The 21,272-nt window shown below is 38.0% G+C and overlaps 1 protein-coding gene and 1 pseudogene across 1 annotated transcript in view; both read right to left on the bottom strand.

Annotated features, from left to right (window-relative positions):
• The window catches only part of Gtdc1 (glycosyltransferase like domain containing 1), a 378,813-nt gene that overhangs the window by 295,829 nt on the left and 61,712 nt on the right, over positions 1-21,272 (bottom strand). The gene's annotated exons all lie outside the window — the stretch shown is intronic.
• On the bottom strand, positions 12,541-13,410 carry LOC101604994 (annotated as a pseudogene).

The raw sequence follows: 21,272 nt of genomic DNA, 5'->3' as shown, positions 1-21,272 counted from the left end.
AGAGATACCTGATTTTACTTGTAGGAAAAATTTCTTGGGCTCTTCCCTATAAATTGTGGAGAGAACTATGCTTAATGATGGGGGACACACGAAGCAAACATTCCAGTGCTGCTATTACTACCTGCATAATATTGAGCAACAAACATTCTCCCTGTTTAAATGTCTTCGTCTAAAGAAAAATAATTTTAGTCACCCAGTAAGAAGCTGTAAAGTGAGATTGTGTCCTGTAAACATATTATACATATAAAATGGTTAATAAAAACAAAATCAAGGGGATGGGACAATGGCTCAAGGGTTAAAGGCACTTACTCCTAATGCCTACAGTACTCCAACCACAGGCATAAAAGTGTATGCAAAAAGTGGCACAAACATCTAGCATTCTATTTGCATTGGCAAGAGCACCTGGCCTGCCCATGCCTACACACAAACAAAATAAATGAATAAATAAAATTTAATATTTTAAAGGTGCTGGAATGAAAACAAAAAGGAGCAAACTTTTTATTAGCGTTCATTACAATGGGCAACAATGAACTGCACCTTAATATATTAATGCAACACCAAAAATAAGCTACAGGTTGTAATTTAGCTAAACTGGGGAGACAAGGAAAAGATATAGTAACTTAAAAGTAAAACAAAAGATGAGAGATGGCTTAGCAGTTAAGACACTTGCCTGCAAAGCCTAAGGACTCATCCATGTTCTACTCTACAGATGCCACATTAGCCAGATACACAAAGGTGAGGTCACACATGCCAACTAAGTGGCTCAAGTATCTGGAGTTTGATTGCAGTGCCTGAGGCCCTGGTACACCAATTCTCTCGCTTTCTCTCTACTGCTCTCTTTAAAATAAAAAAATTAAAAAATCCTGAAAGACAACAATCCAAATACAATTGTTGTCTAAAGTAAATGAAGACAGCAATATGCACATATGCTATTTAATAAGACAAACCAATAAAAAGTTTAAAAGGTTGCCTCTAAAGTAAAGAACACAAAAGGGTGAACAAGGAACCAACAAGCATGTTGCAGTTGTTAAAACTATAGAATAAATGAATGCATTACTTTTATAAAAAAGGAACAAAAAGAATCAATCATGTTCATAAGGTTGTTGCAGACAATGTTTTTCATAGCACCAAAAATCTCAGGAATAATCAGTACTCAGTTAAAAATTAAATTATCAAATCTATGTGAGATGACTAAATGATTCTGAAGTCATTTTAAAATCATACTGTGTATATAAATAACATGGAAATAAAAAAGATGACAAATCAAAAACAAGAACCAAAAAGAGAAGAATACACATGAAAATATACTGGTGACAAGAATTTTTCTTTCTCAAAAATGTGAATGTTTTTATTCTGTTAGTATTTCTTTAGTTTTCTAAATCCTAAAGTACACAGTGATTTCAGAAACAGAAAAATACTTATTTAATGCAATTCACGAGTTACTAATTCAAAAGTGTTACTTTATAATGTCTAAGCCACAATTACTAAGACATAACCACATCTTCAACAACTATCAGGATAGGCTGAATGGAACATGTTTTGGAAGACAATTCTCAAAGCAAAAGAATTTCAAAAACAATCTTGCACTCTTCTTTTTTTAAACCCTGTACAAACATGGAACACTGAACATTTTGGGGGTAATAATATTCATATAAAATATGTTCTCAGGCTCATTATTCTCATCAGATCATTCTTTAATCCCATCTCACACAGTTTCTTCAAGTGACAAATATTTTGTCTGAAAATTTGGACACAAAATTTAAATGTCCATCTTCACATATCTTAACAGGTCCACATCTTTCACCTTATAATGTTTTTTACTTAATGACCTTGTTCATAAAATTAATTATGCACTACTTATCTATAAATAAATGAGAAATAACATTTTTCTGAAAAAAATCTCTAAATGAAGTTGAAATTTAAATGTTTAAGGGCATAAATAGGACTTTCACAATATTAGTAGTTTCAAAATGCCTAATAATATAAGCAATACAAATTTTAGAAATATCAAAATCTACTCATATGGCCAGATATCTTGGCTCATGTCTTTAATCCCAGCACTTGGGAGATTGAGGTAGGAGGACTGCCATGAGTTCTAGGCAAGCCTAGGCTACAGACTGAAACCCTGCATAAAAAAAAAAAAAAAAGCCAAAAAGAAAGTACATAAAACTTCTGTCATTTGTGTAAGCTAAGATTTTTTAACTCCTGCCTATATACTTCCTTATAGAAGAAAATATTCAGCAGGGCGTGGTGGTGCACGCCTTGAATCCCAGTACTCTGGAGGCAGGGGTAGGAGGATCACCAAGAGTTCAAGGCCAGCCTGAGACTACATAGTGAATTCTAGGTCAGCCTGGGCCAGAGCGAGACCCTACCTCAAAAAACCAAGGGAAAAAAGAAAAGAAAAAAAGCAAATAATCAATACACCTGATTTTTAGGAAAAAAAAAAAAAACTAAGAGTACTTGAGTATTTCATCTCGGTGGAGCTACTTTACCTATGAAATCAACAGCCATTGTTCAGCCTATTTTCTTACTCATGAGTTAAGAGAGGTCACAAAGAATTGAATGTTATGAAATAAAGAGATATTTTATTTATCCTCCCTTTGTCATTCACAGAGGTTTGAGCAGGAAGGCATAAGAGCAAGACAAATGGGTATTTATAAAGTGAATTAAAACTAATTAAGTGACAATTGAAGGACAAAAAGGAAAGACTTAAAGTCTTAAGTCACACTAGGTTTTACAAACTTTGGTTCTTTTTGAAATTATGGACATACTTTGTCTGGATACATCATGTGTTTGTACCTCTTTTTCCCTAATCTCTGCCCCCATTCTGCTGGGGGCCCTCCTCAGTGGGGTTGTGGGTTTTCCCCACAGAATTTTGGGTTCTGCATTGTGAGAGCAGCAGTCAGATATTGGGGGAATGGGCAATGTATCTGGGTATGACAGTGCACCCTGTGGCTCTTACAGTCTTTCTGCCCCTCCCTCTTCAGCAAAGAATTGGCATAAAAACAGAAACATAGACCAATGGATAAAAACTGGAGACCCGGACCTTCAGTCAGTAACTATAGCTACTTGATATTTGGCAAAGGTGCCAAGAAAGTAAACTGGAGAAAATACAGTATGTTAACCAAATGGTGCTGGAGAAGTTGGATAACCATATGAAGAAAAATGAAAGAAGACCCACTCATCTCACCATATACAAAAATCAAGTCCAAATGGATTAAAGACCTCAATATAAAACCTGAAACCCTTCTACTGGAAGAAAAAATAGGAGGAACTCTCCCTGATATATGAATGAAGAAAGAAGAAAGATTTGCTGAACAAATCCCCAGTAGCCCAGGAAATAGAACAATCACTCAAACAATGGGATCTCATGAAGCTAAAAAGTTTTTGCACAGACAAATATACCATAAGCAGAGCTAATAGATTTCCCTCAAAGGGAAAAAATCTTCACCAGCTATCCCACTGACAGAAGCCTAATATATAGAATCTACAAAGAACTCAAAAAACTAAACAATAAAAAATTAAATAATCCACTCCAAAAATGGGACAGAGAACTGGAAAGGTATTTCTCAGAGGAAACAATACAAATGGCTAACACACACTTAAGAAAATGTTCAACATCCCTAACCATTAGGGAAATGCAAATTAAAACATCTATGAGATTCTACCTTATGCCAGTAAGGATGGCAATCATTAAAAAATCTCTAACAACAAATGTTGGTGAGGATGTGGGGAAAGAGAAACCCTCATTCACTGTTGGTAGGAATGTAAACTTGTTCAACCACTATGGAAATCAATATAGAGATTCCTGAAAAGGATGACCATAGAGTTACCAAAAGACTCAGTTATTCCCTTATGGAACATTTATCCTAAATGCTCCATGCTTCATTACAGAGATATTTGCTTGACCATGTTTATAGCTGCTCAATCCATTATATTTAAGAACAGCAATCAACCCAGGTGCCCATCATTGGATGAATGGATACTGAAGTTGTGGTACATTTACACAATGGAGTTCTACTCAGCAGTAAGAAAAAAATATGATACAATTAAAGCTTTAGAAAAATGGACAGACGTGGAAAAATCATACCCTGTGAACTCATACAATCACAAAAAGACAATTGTGGCACGTTCTCAGATATCTGTAGTTCCTAACCTTGACCAGCTAGAGTTATGGACATACATGTTAGGCACCTCAAGGCCCAGACAATAGGGATGGAAGTGTCTGGGGGGAGGGGAAGAAAGCATGGGGAAAAACAAACACTAAACTAATTCCAAAATTAAGTGGTACCATAAAAACCTTTATCCATGGAGATAGACTGAAGCTATAACCCAACAAAGGAATAAGTGGGGAGCACCTGAAGAGAAAGGCCCTGGAGGGGGTAGGATGACGCTTAAGTTTAACTGGTTTTTTTTTTGTCTCTGGTCCCTAACTCCCAGTACCAGAAATTGGTTGCTACACACTATGAGCTATTGATCAGAGACCTATGAGGTCCCCAAAACAAGACAGATTTCTGTCAAAGCACTTGATTATCTGCTTGAGGCAAAAGCTAAGACCCTATAGTTGAAGACACCATATGCTGCCAATACAGAGTATGGAGAGGCTTGGCTGTAATCCCAAAAAGAGCCAGTCCCCAAACAGTTAGACCATCTAGTGCTAGGCAGCACTACATGAATTAGTGGGTTAAAGTGATCAGAAACAGACATGCCTAATTAGTTAAATAAAAAATAACATCAAGCTAAGGGTGATGGCATATTCCTTAATCCAAACATTTAGAGCAGTAGAGGTAGGAGTATCTCTCTAAGTTTGATGCCTCCCTGAGACTACATAGTGAATTCCAGGTAAAGCCTGGGCTAGAGTGAGACCGTACCTGGAAGAAAACAAAACAAACAACCAAAAAATAATATTAGTGGCAGGAACAGCCAAAACAATGTGAATTGTATAAGAAGGAAAATGAAACATACTGTCAAGTCTTATATGATTAATGAGTAAATTCGCTTTTGACATATTTGGCATACTGTTTCTTTTTCTGTTTTTGGCATGTACTTTCTATGTGCATGTGTGCCTGTGTGCATGTAATATAAGTGGTCTAGTATGTATATTTGGTATTTTGTTTCTGGAGTATGCAGGTGTGTGTGCAGTTGTGTATACCCAATGCAAATGGGTGCAGAGGCCAGAGGAGCGCATTGGGTATTGTCCTCTATTGCTCATCCATTTGTTTCATTGAGACAAATCCCTCACTGAACCCAGACCTGCTGTCTTTTTTCAGTTAGACTGCTTGTGGCTTCAGCAATTCTCTATATAGAACTGAGTTTACAGGAATGTGTGGACACATACAGCTGTTTAAGTGGACGTTAGGGATGAAGTCCAGGTCCTTTCAAGCCCTCATGCTTACATGACAAGTACTCTTAACTAGTGAGCTATCTCCCCAGCTTCTGTCCTGTTTCTTAATACAGGCTGTTTCCAACAGTTCCTCTCTTACTTAGTTTTAGATAAGACATTACCTTTTATTTTATTAGGTAACATTTCTTTATTATGTAGTATTTCTATTATAGTACTTATATTACATATAGAATTATACTTAGATGTACCTGTCTTTTTCTTTCTGACGAATAGGCAAAATCATTTTTTTAGTTGAATGAAAAATATGGAAAATGTTAATAGATTAGGATCATTATATTTGAAATATCAACTTATATCAGTTTATTTCCTACTCATAAAGTAAGTTAGCATATTTCTCTGTAACATGTGAATTCTACATAATTAGTCTTCATTTACTAAGATTTCGATATTCCCCAAGAATGTCTCATTCTGGGGACTGATGCTCCCAAATAAGTGTGATGTTTTCTTTTTTCTTTCATTCTACCCCTTTTTGTATTGTATGCTTATATGATATATGTGTGTTAGGGTGAGAGTCTGCATCACAATTTTGGCTGTTGGTCCTTGACTTCCACCTCCTTTGAGGCAGGGTTGCACATTGTTTACTATTCCACAGGTTTCTTGGACCCTGAGCTTCTAGCAGATTCTCCTGTCTCCACCTCCCTTGTAGCAGTGTTTAGCTCTCTGTGTATTTAGAGGCTATTAAAAATGCCACTTTGGGTGTACCTGCTGATATTCAGTGGTGTTTGTCTTGACTTTTGAAAAACAAAAATGGAAAAACATAGCTTTTTTTTTGGGGGGGGGAGTAGTACTTGCTGGCTATAGGAAGAATTCTCTCTAGTTTTAACCCAAGGATATTGTGGTGGTTTGATTCAGGTGTCGCCCATAAACATAGGTGTGCTAAATGCTAGGTTCTCAAGCTGATGGAAATTAAAGCCTCCTAGAGGCAGTGCACAGTCAGGGGCAGACCTATGGGCATTCTAACCAGCTTCCTCTTGCCAGTGTTTGGCACACTGTCCTGTTGCTGTTGTCCATCTGATGTTGGCAAGGGTTTGATGGCCACCCTCTGCTCATGCCATCATTTTACCCTGCCATGGAGCTTCTCTGGGATCTGTAAGCCAAAATAAACCTTTTTTCCCACAAGCTGCTCTTGGTTGGGTGTTTTCTACCGGCAATGTGAACCTGACTGCAAAAGTTACAGTCTACGTTTTCAGTCTCCTTGGCCTGCACATGCTAATGTAAGTGGCCCTAAAGCATCCTTGTATATTAATCATAGTCTGTGAATATGGCTTCTGTCTGACAGCTGTGTTTGTTCAAGGACAAAGATTCTACTTCATCTTGGGCTGGAGAGATGGCTTAGAGGTTAAGGCACTTGCCTGTGAAGCCTAAGAACTCAGGTTCGATTCCCCAAAATCCATGTAAGCCAGATGCACAAGATGGCACATGCATCTAGAGTTTGTTTGCAGTGGCTAGAGGCCCTGGCATCACCCTTCTCTCTCTCTCTCTCTCTTTCTCTTTCTCTGAAATAAAGAAGAATCATTTTTATTTTTCATTTCTTTCTACCGTACAATGGAATTAGTATTTATATAACATCTGAGTTTCTTCATCATTTAATATTTAAATATTTTTTCTTTATTATTATTATTACTATTATTATTATGTGGTGATTTGAATATAAGGTCCCCACAGCCTCAGGTACATGCCATTAATTTCCCTACTTAGACTCTAGCAGGAGGAGCCCTACTGAAGGAGTTGTATCACTGAAAAGGATGCTCGTCCTCCCTCCTCCCTCCCTTCCTCCTTCTCTCTATCTCTCTCTGCTTTGGATATATGATGAAGTGGGCCAACTTCCTCCATCATGATGAAGCTTCACCTAGAATCTGTAAGCCTGAAATAAATCCTTACCTTCCATAAGCTGCTTCTGGTTGGGAATTTTTCCCAGAAACAAGAAAGTAACTGTAACACTTTATAACCTCCCTTTCTAGCCTTATCTTCCACATTTCATGACTTCTTGGGGTCATTTACCATTCCCTGATTATGATCCCATGTGACTGACAAATAAAGGAACTGGTCTTAAAATGATCAAGGGATGTGAAAGTTCCTTGTTTCCTTAGCTCTTAAAAATTCTATGTAGCAGCCAGGCGTGGTGGCACATGCCTTTAATCCTAGCCCTGGGGAGACAGAGGTAGGAGGATCGCTGTGAGTTCAAGGCCACCCTGAGATGACATAGTGAATCCTAGGTCAGCGTTATGGTGAAACCCTACATTTAAAAAAAAAAAAAAATCTGTGTAGCCAGACTGAGAATATCTACAAAATATCTACAAGAATTCATCAGTTATAAGGTCTTGGAAAGTAGAGGGAAAGAATAGGGGAACCTACCTAGACAAAGGTTGGCAAGATCAAGCTAAGCTACAGTAGTTTCTCTTGGCTTGGTGTACTTGAATAATAAGGTTTCCCTGGCAAAGCTATTTCTAAAGAGGGTAAGAGATTTTTAAGCTAACTCTGCTTTGAGAAACTTCTTAACACAAATAATCCCCTAGATTTCTTGTCATAGTCAACAGGCCCTCTCTGGAAATGGAGTTTTCAATTTATCTCACCAAAAACAAGTGTATACTGGTAAGAATGTTAGGTCAACTTGATGGCTATATTGCTCCCATCAATTGACCTCCATGTAAATTCACATCCTAAGAAGCCTGTCTACAGGGAAACAATCTAATCTGCTCCACAAGTACATTCCTCATTGGAAAGTAATAAGCTAAAAAGTCCACAAATATCTGCCTAAAAATTTCTAATGGCGTGGTTCATGAGAGACCCACTCCTAGTGGGTTCACTGAAAGCTTAAAATCAAATACCAATACTGGAAGCAAAAAGATAACTAAGGGATAGCCAGTAACTAAAACCCACAGGCAGGCACATATTTTCTAGAGCCCTACAACAAATGCCTTTAATGTTCAGACCACAACATATGGTACAACCATGATTCATTGTCTTATATATGTGTTTCCTGTTGCCAGAATGCCATCCATCTACATTCCTGCACTTGAAGACCTCTATATCCTTCTTATAAGGTGTAGCTCAAATGTCAGTTCTTTTGCCATTCTTCCCCATCATTCAGGTAAAATTAATCATATCTTCCAAATGCTATCAAAACTTCCTGTGCACACTTCTCTCTGCCAGAGCTCTCAAGTCCAAGAATGTGATCTGGTTCCTCTCACTAAATATTTACCTCTCACCAATGCACATCTATGCATGTATATTCACACCTCCTCTCCAAGCAGCCTGTATATTTCATGGACTCAAAAAATTAGAAAGGAGGGCTGGAGAGACTGTTTAGTGGTTAAAGTGTGCCCATTCTCTCTCTATCTGTCTCATTTCTATCTCTCTCTGCTTGCAAATAAATAAAAATTATAAAAAAGAACTTGTATAAAAAAATTACAAGCAAAAAGGCAGGCTAAGGATACGTAAAGAAATTGAGGTGAACTAATTCAACACAAGGGGGGAAAGCATGAGTTAAGAAGGAAAGAAAGGGCTACGTTAAATCTGTGAATATGTAACATGGTCAAGAGTAGAGTTCCCTGTGGCACATTACTGGAAAAATGGCACAAAAGAAAGTTATAAACAAATTATGAGGGTCCTAAAAGGTCAGTAAAAGGGTGTGTATGGTAGGCAAAAGGAAGTCAGAGTAAGTTCTCAGAAAGAGAAGCAGCATCCAAAATTTTATAAGTAGCAGAAAGTGGTTTTAAAAAGGACCAGAGCTGGAGTGATGGCTTAGCAGTTAAGACACTAGTCTGCAAAGCCAACAGACCCAGGTTTGATTCCCAAGTACCCATGTAAGCCAGATGCACATGGTAGTACATTCATCTGAAGTTTGTTTGCAGTAGCTGAAGTTTCTAGTGCACCTGTTCCCTCTCCCTATCTCTTAAATAAACTAAATAAATAAATAAATAGAGCCAGAGCTTATCAGTCATCAGGGTTTGAATCCCTACCATTCACAACAACCCATCAAAACTAATGACTGCCAAGTTATTTACTTTCCATCAGTCTCAATTTCCTTAGCTATAAAATTTCCCTTACCTATAAACATAATATCTACTTTGTCCAATAGTTAGAAGACTAGCACAGTGACTTAAGACATTGGACTAATCTCTAATAGTTGCTATTGGGATTTTTTTTAACATGAATCTAGCAATGTTATGTAAAATGAATTAAAGGACTAGAAGCTAAAGGATCGTTTAATAGGAAGTCATGATATTCATTTGTTTAGGCCACTGGTACAGCACTCTTTTAAAATCAACTTGCCTTCACTTTAGCAGTGGCATTGCTAAGTATATCCTTTCCACAAATTGAATCCTTCCCATCTGATAAATATAGTATACTGATTATTTTAAATAGAAAAACAAACGCTTATAAATGTTTCATAAAATATAAAGTAATCTGAAGAAGCAAAGGGAACTAAGAAGACAGGAGAATTTTAAGAAGCAATTTCAAGATTCCATGACACTGAAGGCATTGAGAAGTACACTGGACATTACATTTAAACAGTAAAGGTATTGAGACTAGGCGTCTTTAAAATAAGCCATGAAATTCAAAAGGTAGGAGCATTTGAGGGAGATGACCTGCGGTCTGTTCTGAGGGGGAAGGATATTTCTTATGAAAGTACAAAACTAGAGTTTGATTAATGGACACGGAGGTAAAATGAAGCTTTGATAACTGTCAGCAATATCAGGGTGAAAGTTATGAGAAATGATTTGTTTACGACTCAAATGCAAAGCAAAACTTAAGATTCAAAAAGCAGTAAGTAAATGTCTAGCAAAGGAAAAAGATAAAAGCTACCCAAGTGTCTAGGAGACAGGATTACAGGAAACAGTGGGCAGCAGAGTTCATAGCAAAAGCCTAAAGGGAAGTCTGCATATAATGAAAAAACATAGTTATGTAGCATTATGAAAGCAAGAGATTGAAACTGACAGAAAGAAAAGGAGGGGGGAGATGAGAAAAGAAGAAAGCTACATTTACCTAGAATGTGGTAATCAATGAATGATGCTGATGCAGAAAGAGGTGTTTCCACTATTGAGTTGGCCCAAAACTAAATTGTAACTAGATTATAAGGAGTTCATCATAATTCAATGATCTAACATATACCACAACACACAGCCAATGACAATAAACTGAAAGTGAAATTCACAGATAAGAAGAAACTATCCTTAATAACTGAAGGATAAACCTTATCTCAAGAAAATGTGGTTATGTTTTTGCATTTTGTTTTGTTTTCTTTTTTGGAGACAGGCCCCCAGGTAGTCCAAGCAGGCCTCAAGCTAGATACACAGTCAAGGCTGCTCCCAAATCCTGATCCTTCTACCTCCCCCTGAGATTATAGACCTGTGCTACTGAGACATGATAGAAAGATAGGTAAATCCACTGAGATGAAGAAAGGGAGCTTGACTAATGCCTCTCACCAGCTGAGAAGCAATGCCAGCACAATTAACAACAGTTGCTACAAAGGGTGCTGACATAGAAAGAGCATTCCTTTCATACCTAGATACCTCATGTTGAAAAAACAATGGACTAAGTTTAAGGTCTGAATGGATATATGACATTGGCCTTATTCCTTTCTCCAGACATTTTCTAGGAATCTCAAACAGGACTGTTAAGTTTACAATAATGATATTTTACCTTCTTGCCTTCTGGTGACTCTATCAATTCTAACTCTGTCAGATGCCCCTCAGAAACCACATAGTCATCCTAATTAGATTTCTAAGATTTTTAGCAACCTTTGAAGAGCTTCAAAATCATATATATGACTATTGTAAAGATAATGATCATTCTTCTTTGAGAAGCCTACACCCAAGCTTCCTTGTTCTGGAGGTATGGTGGTTGATACTAGTGTTCCCCATAAACTTACGTGTTTTGAATGATAGGTCCCCAGCTGGTAGCAATTTGACAACTGGATATTCCTGGAGGCAATGTATAGCTGGGAGTGGACTTATGGGTGTTATAGACAGCTTCAACTTCCAGTGTTTGGCACACTCTCCTGCCATTGTCCACCTGATGTTGGCCAGGAGGTGATGTCCACCCTCTGCTCATGCCATTGTTATCCCCTGCCATCATGGAGCTTCCCCTTAAGTCTATAAGCCAAAATAAACCCTTTCCTTGAACAAGCTGCTCTTGATCCAGTGCTTTTTGCCAGCAAGTCGAAGCTGACTGCAACTGGAGGGTGTATTTCACTTTCCTTCTGAGCACCTCCCTTTCTCTTAACTGTCATTAATCTTTATGCTTGAAGTCTGTATAAGATACGTTTAATGAAACCCTAACAGTGTTTCATATCAACTAGTCTTAAAATTCTTTCATGTGTTGAAGCCACAAATCCCAAGCTTGCCTAAGCTGAGGTCCTCAAAACATTTAGAGATATCCTAATATTGCTGAGGGCATGTGGAGCTGTGCCTCTGTCCCCCTTACAGCTAGTTAGTACCTACTTTTTTTTGTATGCAAATGAACTCTTTGTTTAAAAAAAGTCATAGGAATAATATACCAAAGTCAGCAGAATTTTCATGTTTTGCAATTTTGTTAAGAGACACCAAATTTCTCAAATTCATTTACCAATTTTTTGAAGGTGTGTCTTACAGTAAACAGCAGCCTAATACCTAAATGAATCTACTGCTAAAAAAAAAAAAAAAAAAAAATTAAAATGAGCTACTGCCGTTGTGCCTTAAGAACTCTGGCTGTGACAGAGAACAGTAGGGGGAGGCGATCTGTATCACTGGTTTGGATTTGAATAACTCCAAGGAAGCAACAAATGACTTGCTTAAACCGGCCCATAAGGCAGAACACCTAAAATAATGAGGATAATAGGGACCAATGGAAAGTGTCAGAAAGGAGGTGACCACAGCACCCTACAGTGTGTTCTAAAGGCATGCATCAGGTAGTTCAACAATGATTCTGGTAAGACCAACTGCTCACAGACATACACACGCACACAGTTTAATGGTTTAAAAAAAAAAATTGTTACTTTAGAAACGAATGCAGTGCACTGTCAGCAATGCCATCGCCACAGACTCTGACTGCTCAATCCACACATAAGTAGCTCCTTCTCTGTGACACGGCTTCTCTGCACTGATTCCCATCAGGCCGAAAACATGAGGCAGGCCAAGCACAGACTAAACTGTTGCACAAATGACATTTACTCATCAGATCCCACCGATCTCTTCTGTGCCCGCTTCCTGGGCAGCCTTCTTGGTGAAGCTTTATTGATCTGATTCAGTGTTTCCTGAGGAAGCCAACTCATGTCAACATCATTCTGACTCAATGTGCCCATTTCTACCTTCTGCACTGGCCTCTTGTGCTTTCGAGATTCCAATGAAGGCCAACAACCAGCAGGAGCCCAAGGCCGGCAAGGAACATGTACATAAAGATTGTCTCTCCATCTAGCCCATCCTCTCGCTCAATCACTGTCACTGTCACTTCACTGATTGAAGACAGCGTCTTGGAATACATTGCCATTCAAGTCTTTGTAGTTCAAGTTGATGACCAGGCCAAAGGGTCGTCACCCCATGTGCTCAGCAGGAATGAAGGAGTACTCAAAGGATGCCTGTCTCTGGGGGGGGCACTACAGTATTCAGAGGAAGGGCTGTGAAGTTCTGGATGTAAAACTGGTAGTCCTGAGGGTAGTGGAAGGAGGTATCGAGGGACTCAACAATGAAATCTTCTGTGCCCTTGTTGGTAAAGCCTACTAGGAACTTCACGATGTTACTTGCTGGAAAATCTTCTCCTTTGACAAACAAGATTGTTGTATCTGCACTTGGAGACGCTTCAGGTTCCCCAGACACATCTTCTTCCTCTGTATCTTCGGTCAAATCTGTGGGTTCATCTTCCGCTACCTCAGCTTCATCATCTTCATCTTCAATTACTGAATCTTCTACAGTTTCTTCATCCTCTGTAAGATCTTGAGCTACTGCTAATGACCCCCGGGCCCGCCGCAGCAGGGCAGCCAGGAGCAGCAGCAAGAGCAGCAGCAGCAGGTGGGGGAGGAGTCTCATTAGTACCTACTTTTAATTAAATGTAAAATTATAATGAACCCCCCAAAATAATTTTAAAATAATAATTCTAACAACCATAATGGGAGAAGCTAAAGCAAAATATCTTTAGGCATTTTAAGGTTCCTAGAAACAGCTTGATTGAAGCAGGACTTCAAAAGTAAAAGGAAACAAGAGTTTCTGTTTACACGTCAATCACTACAATTTCAATTCTGTAAGTGTGAGTTATAGAAAATTCTTTTCTTTTTAATTTTGGCATTGTAAAATGTACCATATTAATAATTATATAAGTACTATTTAGGTCAAATTGTATTCTCCTTAGCCCCCAAAGCTATAGTCAAAAGTACCAGTTACAATAAGCTGATTAATTGAGAGTTGGTTCTTTTTTTTTTAACTTTCCAAGTAATAGAATCATGCCAAAAAATAAAAATAAAAATAATGATCCAAAAAATACCAAAATTTCTTGATACTGACAAAAGTCTAATAAAAAAAAAAAAACTAAGTTGGAAATTAAGGAACACGGTTTTAGTCCAGCCTTAACCATGGAAAAACTATTCAATTGGGACTTTACTTGGTTCAAGAAATCCCACCTATTCCACTAACTTCCAAACTTGTTACAACAATAAGATGAAAAGAAAGTGAAAAATAACATTACACTTGCAATGAAACTATACACATACATAGTGAAAGTTCATATATGTATGATAATACCCCATTCATAATAATTATTTTATAGTACATATGGGTACTTTTCTCTATCATAAAGCAACTTTATTTTTGGTGCTTTGTTTTTCTAATAAAGATAGATGGATATTTTATTTGTATTCTTCTACTTTTTTTATTTTTTTTTTTTGCTTTATTACTTTGAAACAGGAACTAATTTAGCCCAGTCTGTCCTTGAACCCTTCATAACTGGCCTCTACTTTCCAAGTGATATGATTACAGTAGTGTGCCAACACACTGGGTTTTGAATTTATACTTTAACTAATCCACATACTCCCTTTAAGCTTAGCAGAGTTTTTAATGTTACAATATCACTTTTGTTATTTCAACAATGCTCTGATTTTTAATGGATAAACTTTTTTTGGGAATATCAACCCAGTCAAACTTAAATATCTATCTGGTTAGGACTTCTATTTGTTTACAAACTACTCAAGAAAAGGTAAAAGCAGTTAAATTAAAATCTGGTAAGACAAGTTTCTTTTTAAAGGTTTAGTAGAAATCATGGATTTAAAAAAAAAAAATAGGGCTGGAGAGATGGCTTAGCAGTTAAGTCGCTTGCCTGCAAAGCCAAAGGACCCAGATTCAACTCTCCATGACTCACGTAAACCAGATGCACAAGGGGATGCACACATCTGGAGTTTGTTTACAGTAGCTAGAGGGCCTGGTGCGCCCATTCTCTCCCTCCCTCCTCCTCCTCCTCCCCCCCCCTCTCAAATAAATAACTAAAAATATTTTTTAAAAAATTAAGGTGACTTCCAGGTAATATGGCTGCAGAGAAGTCACATCAACCCAGCCTAGGGAGGGAATTGAGCAAAACCACAGCAAATACACTCTTCGCCAAAAAGTGAAGGTGTATAGGTTTTTATCGAACATAGCAGAGAAGCAAGAGAGACTAAGGTCTATAAGAAAGGAGAAAATAGGCCAGAATCCTACGAAGGCACTTGTGGACCTGGACCAGATCCACGCACCCACCTGGCACAGAGCTGCATGAGCAAAGACCAAACAAGAAGATTTTCCAACTGCATCAGCCTCCTGATAAAGTCAACAAACCTGAAGGGTTAGGGTTAGGGAGCTGCTAAAGGGGGACACAGGCAGGACCAGCTAAGCAGTTGCAGTACAACTCCAGGTTTCTGGCACTCTCCATCCTCCAACCAACTGAAACAACTGAAACTAACACCACTACTCCTCAAACTTTTCCATAAAATAGAAAAGGAAGAAATTCTACTAAACTCCTTCTACAAAGCCAGTATCACCCTCATACCAAAACCAGACTAAGACAGAAAAAAATATAAAATTACACATCAATCTCCCTCATGAACACAGATGTAAAAATTCTGAACAAAATATTGGCAAACAATACAAGAATGTATCATAAACATTATTCACCCTGACCAAGTAGGCTTTATCCCAGAGATGCAGGGATAGTTCAACATATACAAATTGATAAATGTGATACACTATATAAATGGACTGAAGGACCAAATTGACATGATCATCTCAATAGATGCAGAAAAAGCATTTGACAAGATGCAGCATCCCTTCATGGTAAAAGTATTACAGAAACCAGGAGTAGAAGAAACATACCTCAACATAATAAAAGCTATTTATGACAAACCTATAGCCAACATAATGCTAAATGGGGAAAAACTTGAAGCTTTCCACTAAATTAAGGAACAAGACAAGGGTGTCCACTCTCCCCACTTTTATTTAATATAGTGCTAGAAGTCCTTGCTATAGCAATAAGGCAAGAGGGATACAAATTGGAAAGGAAGAGGCCAAATTATCATTATTTGCAGATGATATGATTCTATACATAAAGGATCCTAAAGACTCTACCAGCAAACAATTAGAGCTTATAAACACTTTTAGCAATGTAGCAGGATACAAAATTAACACATAGAAATTAGTAGCTTTCCTATATACTAACAATAATCATGCAGAGGATGAAATCAAAGAATCTCTCCACTCACAATTGACTCATAAAAAATAAACTACCTTGGAATAAATGTAAACAGGGAAGTGAAAGAGCACTACAATGAGAACTTTAAAACACTCAAGCAAGGAGATCCCTGAAGACCACTTCTTATTCATCAAGGAAATGATCCAACATGAGCACATCACAGTCATAAATATACATGCACCAAACACAGAAGCACCACAATTTATAAAACAAAATCTACTTGACAATAAAAGAGAAATAAACACCTACATCACCATAGTAGGAGACTTCAATACTCTACTATCATCAATGGATAGATCATCAAACAAGAAAATCAACAGGGAAATAATAGAGCTCAACAACATCATAGAGCAACTAGATCTAACAGTTATCTACAGAACTTTCATCAATGCTACAGAATACACATTCTTCTCAGCAGCCCATGGAACCTTCTCCAAAATTGACCATATATTAGGCCATAAAGCATGTCTCCATAAAGTCAGAAAATTGAAGTACTTCCTGCATCATGTCAAATCACAATGCTTTAAAGCTGGAAATTAACAATAAGAGATATATCACAAACTCCACCAGCTCCTAGAGACTAAATAACACACTTTTAAACAATGAATGGGTCATGGAAGAAATCAAAAAAGAAATTGTAAAATTCCTAGAATTGAATGATAATGAAAACACAACCTTACCAAAACTTATAGGACACAATGAAGGCAGCCCTAAGGGGAAAATTCATAGCCTTAAATACCTTCTTTACAAAGAGAGAGAGATCCCAAATCAATCACCTTACTGTCCACCTAATGGCGCTGGAAAAACAAGAAGAATCCAACCCAAAGAGGTCCAGATGTAAAGAAATAATCAAGACCTGGGCAGAAATTAAAGAATTGGAAACTAAGAAAACAATTTCAAAAAAATTGTTGAAACAAAGAGCTAATTTTTTGAAAAAAATAACTAGATTGGCAAACTCCTGGCCAAAGTGATCACGCAAAAAAGAGAAGTCTCAAATTAACAAAATCAGAAGAGAAAAAGGAGAGATCAAAACAGATCAGTGAAATTAGCAGAATCATAAGGGCATTCTTTCAAACTTCTACTCCACAAAATTAAATAATCTGGAAGAAATTGATGGAATTATAGACACCACCTATCAAAACTGGAGTATATAAATCTCCTATCAAATTCATAGACATTGAAAAGGTAATCCAAAACCTCCCCAAAAAGAAAAGTCCAGGACCAGATGGCTTCTCAGCTGAATTCTATCAAGCCTTCATTGAAGAACTGAAACCAATTTTTTCTGAAACTATTCTGAAAAACCAGAGACCAGAGAATCCTCCTCAACTACATTTATGAACCTAGTGTCACCTTAGTACCAAAAACCACTGAGATCAGGAACAAGATGGGGTGCCCATTCTCACCACTGCTCTTCAACATGGTACTACAAGTACCAGCCTAAGCAAAAGATAGGAGAAAGAAATAAAAGGGATACAAATCGTAAGGAGGAAGTAAAGTTAGCCCTATCTGCACATGACATGACCCTATATATAACTGATCCAAAATTCTCCATCTCAAAACTTCTAAAGGTGATAAATTCCTTCAGCAAAGTAGAAGGATATCAATGTACAAAAAAACAATAGTTTTCTAAATATGCAAAGGACAAATATACAAAGAAAGAAACCAGTGAGGATGTCCCATTTTCAATAGCAACAAAACACATTCCTTAGAAGAACACTAACCAAGGACGTGAAAGACCTATATAATGAAAACATTAAAATGCCCAAAAGAGAAACAGAGCAGTACTTAAGAAGTTAGAAACTCCTCCCAGGCTCCTGGATAGACAGAATTAATATTGCAAAAAATGGCAATTCTACCAAAAGCAATATACATATTTAATGTAATACCAATAAAAATACCAGCATCATTCCTCAACAATGATTCAAAAACTGATCTTAAAATTTATATGGAATGTCAGAAGCTTCAGATATCCAAACATATCCTCAGCCAAAAAAAAAAAACCACCACTTCTGGCAGTATCGCAATACCTGATCTAAAGGAGTATTACAAAGCCCCAGTGACAAAAACAGCATCGTACTGGATTTAAAACAGAAACATAGACCAATGGGACAGACTGAAGACACACACCTTAGGTCAACTAATGACAGTTGCTTGATCTTTCACAAAGGTGTCAATAATGTAGACTGGAGAAAAGAGAACATCTTCATCAAATGGTGTTTGATAAATTAGATGACCATATGTAGAAAAATGAAATTGGCCAACTCATTTCGCCATACACAAAAATCAAGCCCAAATGGATTAAAGACTTCAATACAAGACCTGAAACTCTTCAACTACTGGAAGAATAAATAGGAGGCACTCTCCATGATACAGGACTGGGAAAAGACTTCCTGAACAAAACCCTAGTAGCCCAGGAAATTAAACAAGCACTCCAAACAATAGGATCGCATGAAACTAAAAAGCTTTTACACAAACATACCATAAGCAGAGCCAATAGATCACAGAATGACAACCATCACATGATCTCATTCCTCTGAATTTTAACCTAGGCCAGCCCGAGTTGCTGACATACCTGAATAGCATCTCAAGGATTGGACAACAGGGTGGGTAAGGCTTGGGGGAAGGAAATGTGTGGAGGCGGACCAAAACTGAACCCAAATTTAACTGTCATCATAGAATCCTATATGATGGACATCCAACTAAAAGGTGGAACCCTCAAAAGGACTTTAGGGGGAGTACTTGAATCAAAGGGCCCTGGAGAGGGTGAGACAAACCTAACATCAAATTTCTCCTGTTTCTCTTCCTTCTCTTTCTCTTTTTCCTTGGTGCTGGCCTGTAATTCCCTGTACCAGGATGTTGTCTACATCCATAATGAGCTGCTTGAGAGACCTACTAGATCTCCAAAAACAAACAAGACAGACATCTGTCAGAGCACTTGATTACCCACCAGAAGTTAACGATAAAATCCCCTGCTAAAGACACCATATCCTGTCAGAACAGACCATGGGGAGATCTGATTGGAATCCAGAAGATTGCCAGTCCCCAAACTGAAAGTCCATCTAGGGCAGGAAGACTCATCATGAGCTCCAGGGGGAAAAAGACAGACACATAGATCAATGGAACAGAATAGAGGACACAGATGTTAATCCAAGCAGCTACAGCCATCTGATTTTTGACAAAAATGGCAAAAATACTCATTGGAAAAAAACATGGCCTCCAAGTGGTGTTGGGAAAACTGGGTATCTATATGTAGAAGGATGAAAATAAATCCTTGTCTTTGTGCATGCATAAGAATCAAGTCCAGATGGACTGGGAACCTTAGTATCATACGTGAAACTCTGAAATTGTTATATGAAAAGGTAGGAGAAACCCTTCAACTTACTGGCATAGTCAATGACTTTCTGAATATAACCCCAATTGGTCACGAAAGAAAACCACTAATCAACCACTGGAATCTCATGAAATTACAAAACTTTTCTACAGCAAAGGACACTGTGAATACAGCAAAGAGACAACCTACAGAATGGGAGAAAATCTTTGCCAGCTATACATCTGACAGAGAATTATTATCCACAATATATTAAAAAAAAACTCAGAAAACAATAAAAAATCAAACAAGCCAATTAAGAAATGTGTCATGGAACTAAACAAAGAGTTCTCAAAGAAAGAAATATAGATGGCATATAAGCATCTAAAAAAGTGTTGTACATCCTTAGCCATCAGGGAAATGCAAATTTTCAGTGCCAGGGAGGGGATACCTTCCAGTGAGTTGTTGGCCAGGGAAGTCCCTGATACCCCCAAAACATTATAGGCCACTGCTGAGGCCCTTGGCTTCCCATCAGAACAGATAGTAAGACCCTATTGGTGAAGACTCCATATACTTGGGCTGCAAGGCCACTGAGAAATCCCGCTGGAACTGAGCTGATAACGTCTTCCATGTAGACCAGCTGACAGAAAGCTGGAAGAAGCCATTCTGCATGCAGTTCAGTTGGAGAAAGACAAATCACCAGTGAAGATACTCAACAATGGAAACTGCAAGCCTTATATTTGGCCAGCCAGGCCAAATGAGCCAATGGGTGCAATAGTGGCACATCTGTTATGGGGGAAACCAACCACCCTCTAATTGGACTGGAGGTCTGCTCCATGGGAGGGAATTACATCCCTTATACTGAAAACTTAAAACAGGTAGTCATGAGTCCTAGGGGTGTAACGTCTGATGTTGTCTGGCTAAATGTATATTCTATGCTTATCAAACTGCCCAGTAAGCACTTCTGCTAATGTTCATACACTTATATTAATACTACTCTCACTTTTGGTAGAGAATCTTTTCTTTTCAGATGGCAGTGACCTTGGGATGACACAGAAGGTATCATAGTGATGGAAAGAAATGACCGCAATGCTCAGTACTGAAATATCTCTATCACACCTTCCAAGGCTCAGGGTCTAATGTGGAAGAGGTGATGGAAAGAATGTAAGAGCCAAAGGAAGGGTAGGATTCCATACAACATGCTCCCTCCAGACACAAGATGGCCTGCATATCCATGGCCTCACAGTGCCTGACACTACCTGCAGAAGACCATCATAAGAGGAGGAAAAGATCATGACACCAAAATTAAAAGAGAGACTGATTGAGATGGGGAGGGGGTATGATGGAGAATGGAGTTTCAAAGGGTAAAGTTGGGGGAGGGAGGGTATTACCATGGGATTTTTTTTATAATCATGGAAATTGTTAATAAAAATTTGGAAGAAAAATAAAAAATAAACTATCTTGAGCCAGGTGTGGTGGCACATGCCTTTATTCCCAGCAGAGGTAGGAAGATCGCTGTGAATTCAAGGCCACTCTGAGACTACATATTGAGTTCCAGGTCAGCCTGGTCTAGAGTGAGACCCTACTTCGACAAACCAAAAAAAATAAAAACTGCTTTGAGATTTCATCTCATTCCTGTCAAAATGACCATCATCAAGAAAATAAATGTTGGCAAGGGGGGCTGGAGAAATGGTTTAGCAGTTTTAATGCATTTGCCTACAAAGCCAAAGGACCCAGGTTCTATTCCCCAGGATCCACGTTAGCCATATGCGCAGGGTGGTGCATGTGTCTGAAGTTTGTTTGCAGTGGCTAGAGGCCCTGGTATGCCCATTCTCTCTCTCTCTCCCTCTTTCTCTCATGTCAAATAAATAAATA

The sequence above is a fragment of the Jaculus jaculus genome, chromosome 4, assembly GCF_020740685.1.
Source record: "Jaculus jaculus isolate mJacJac1 chromosome 4, mJacJac1.mat.Y.cur, whole genome shotgun sequence".
In the NCBI taxonomy this organism is placed as follows: Eukaryota; Metazoa; Chordata; class Mammalia; order Rodentia; family Dipodidae; genus Jaculus; species Jaculus jaculus.
This window is presented reverse-complemented; position numbering and strand designations above follow the sequence as displayed.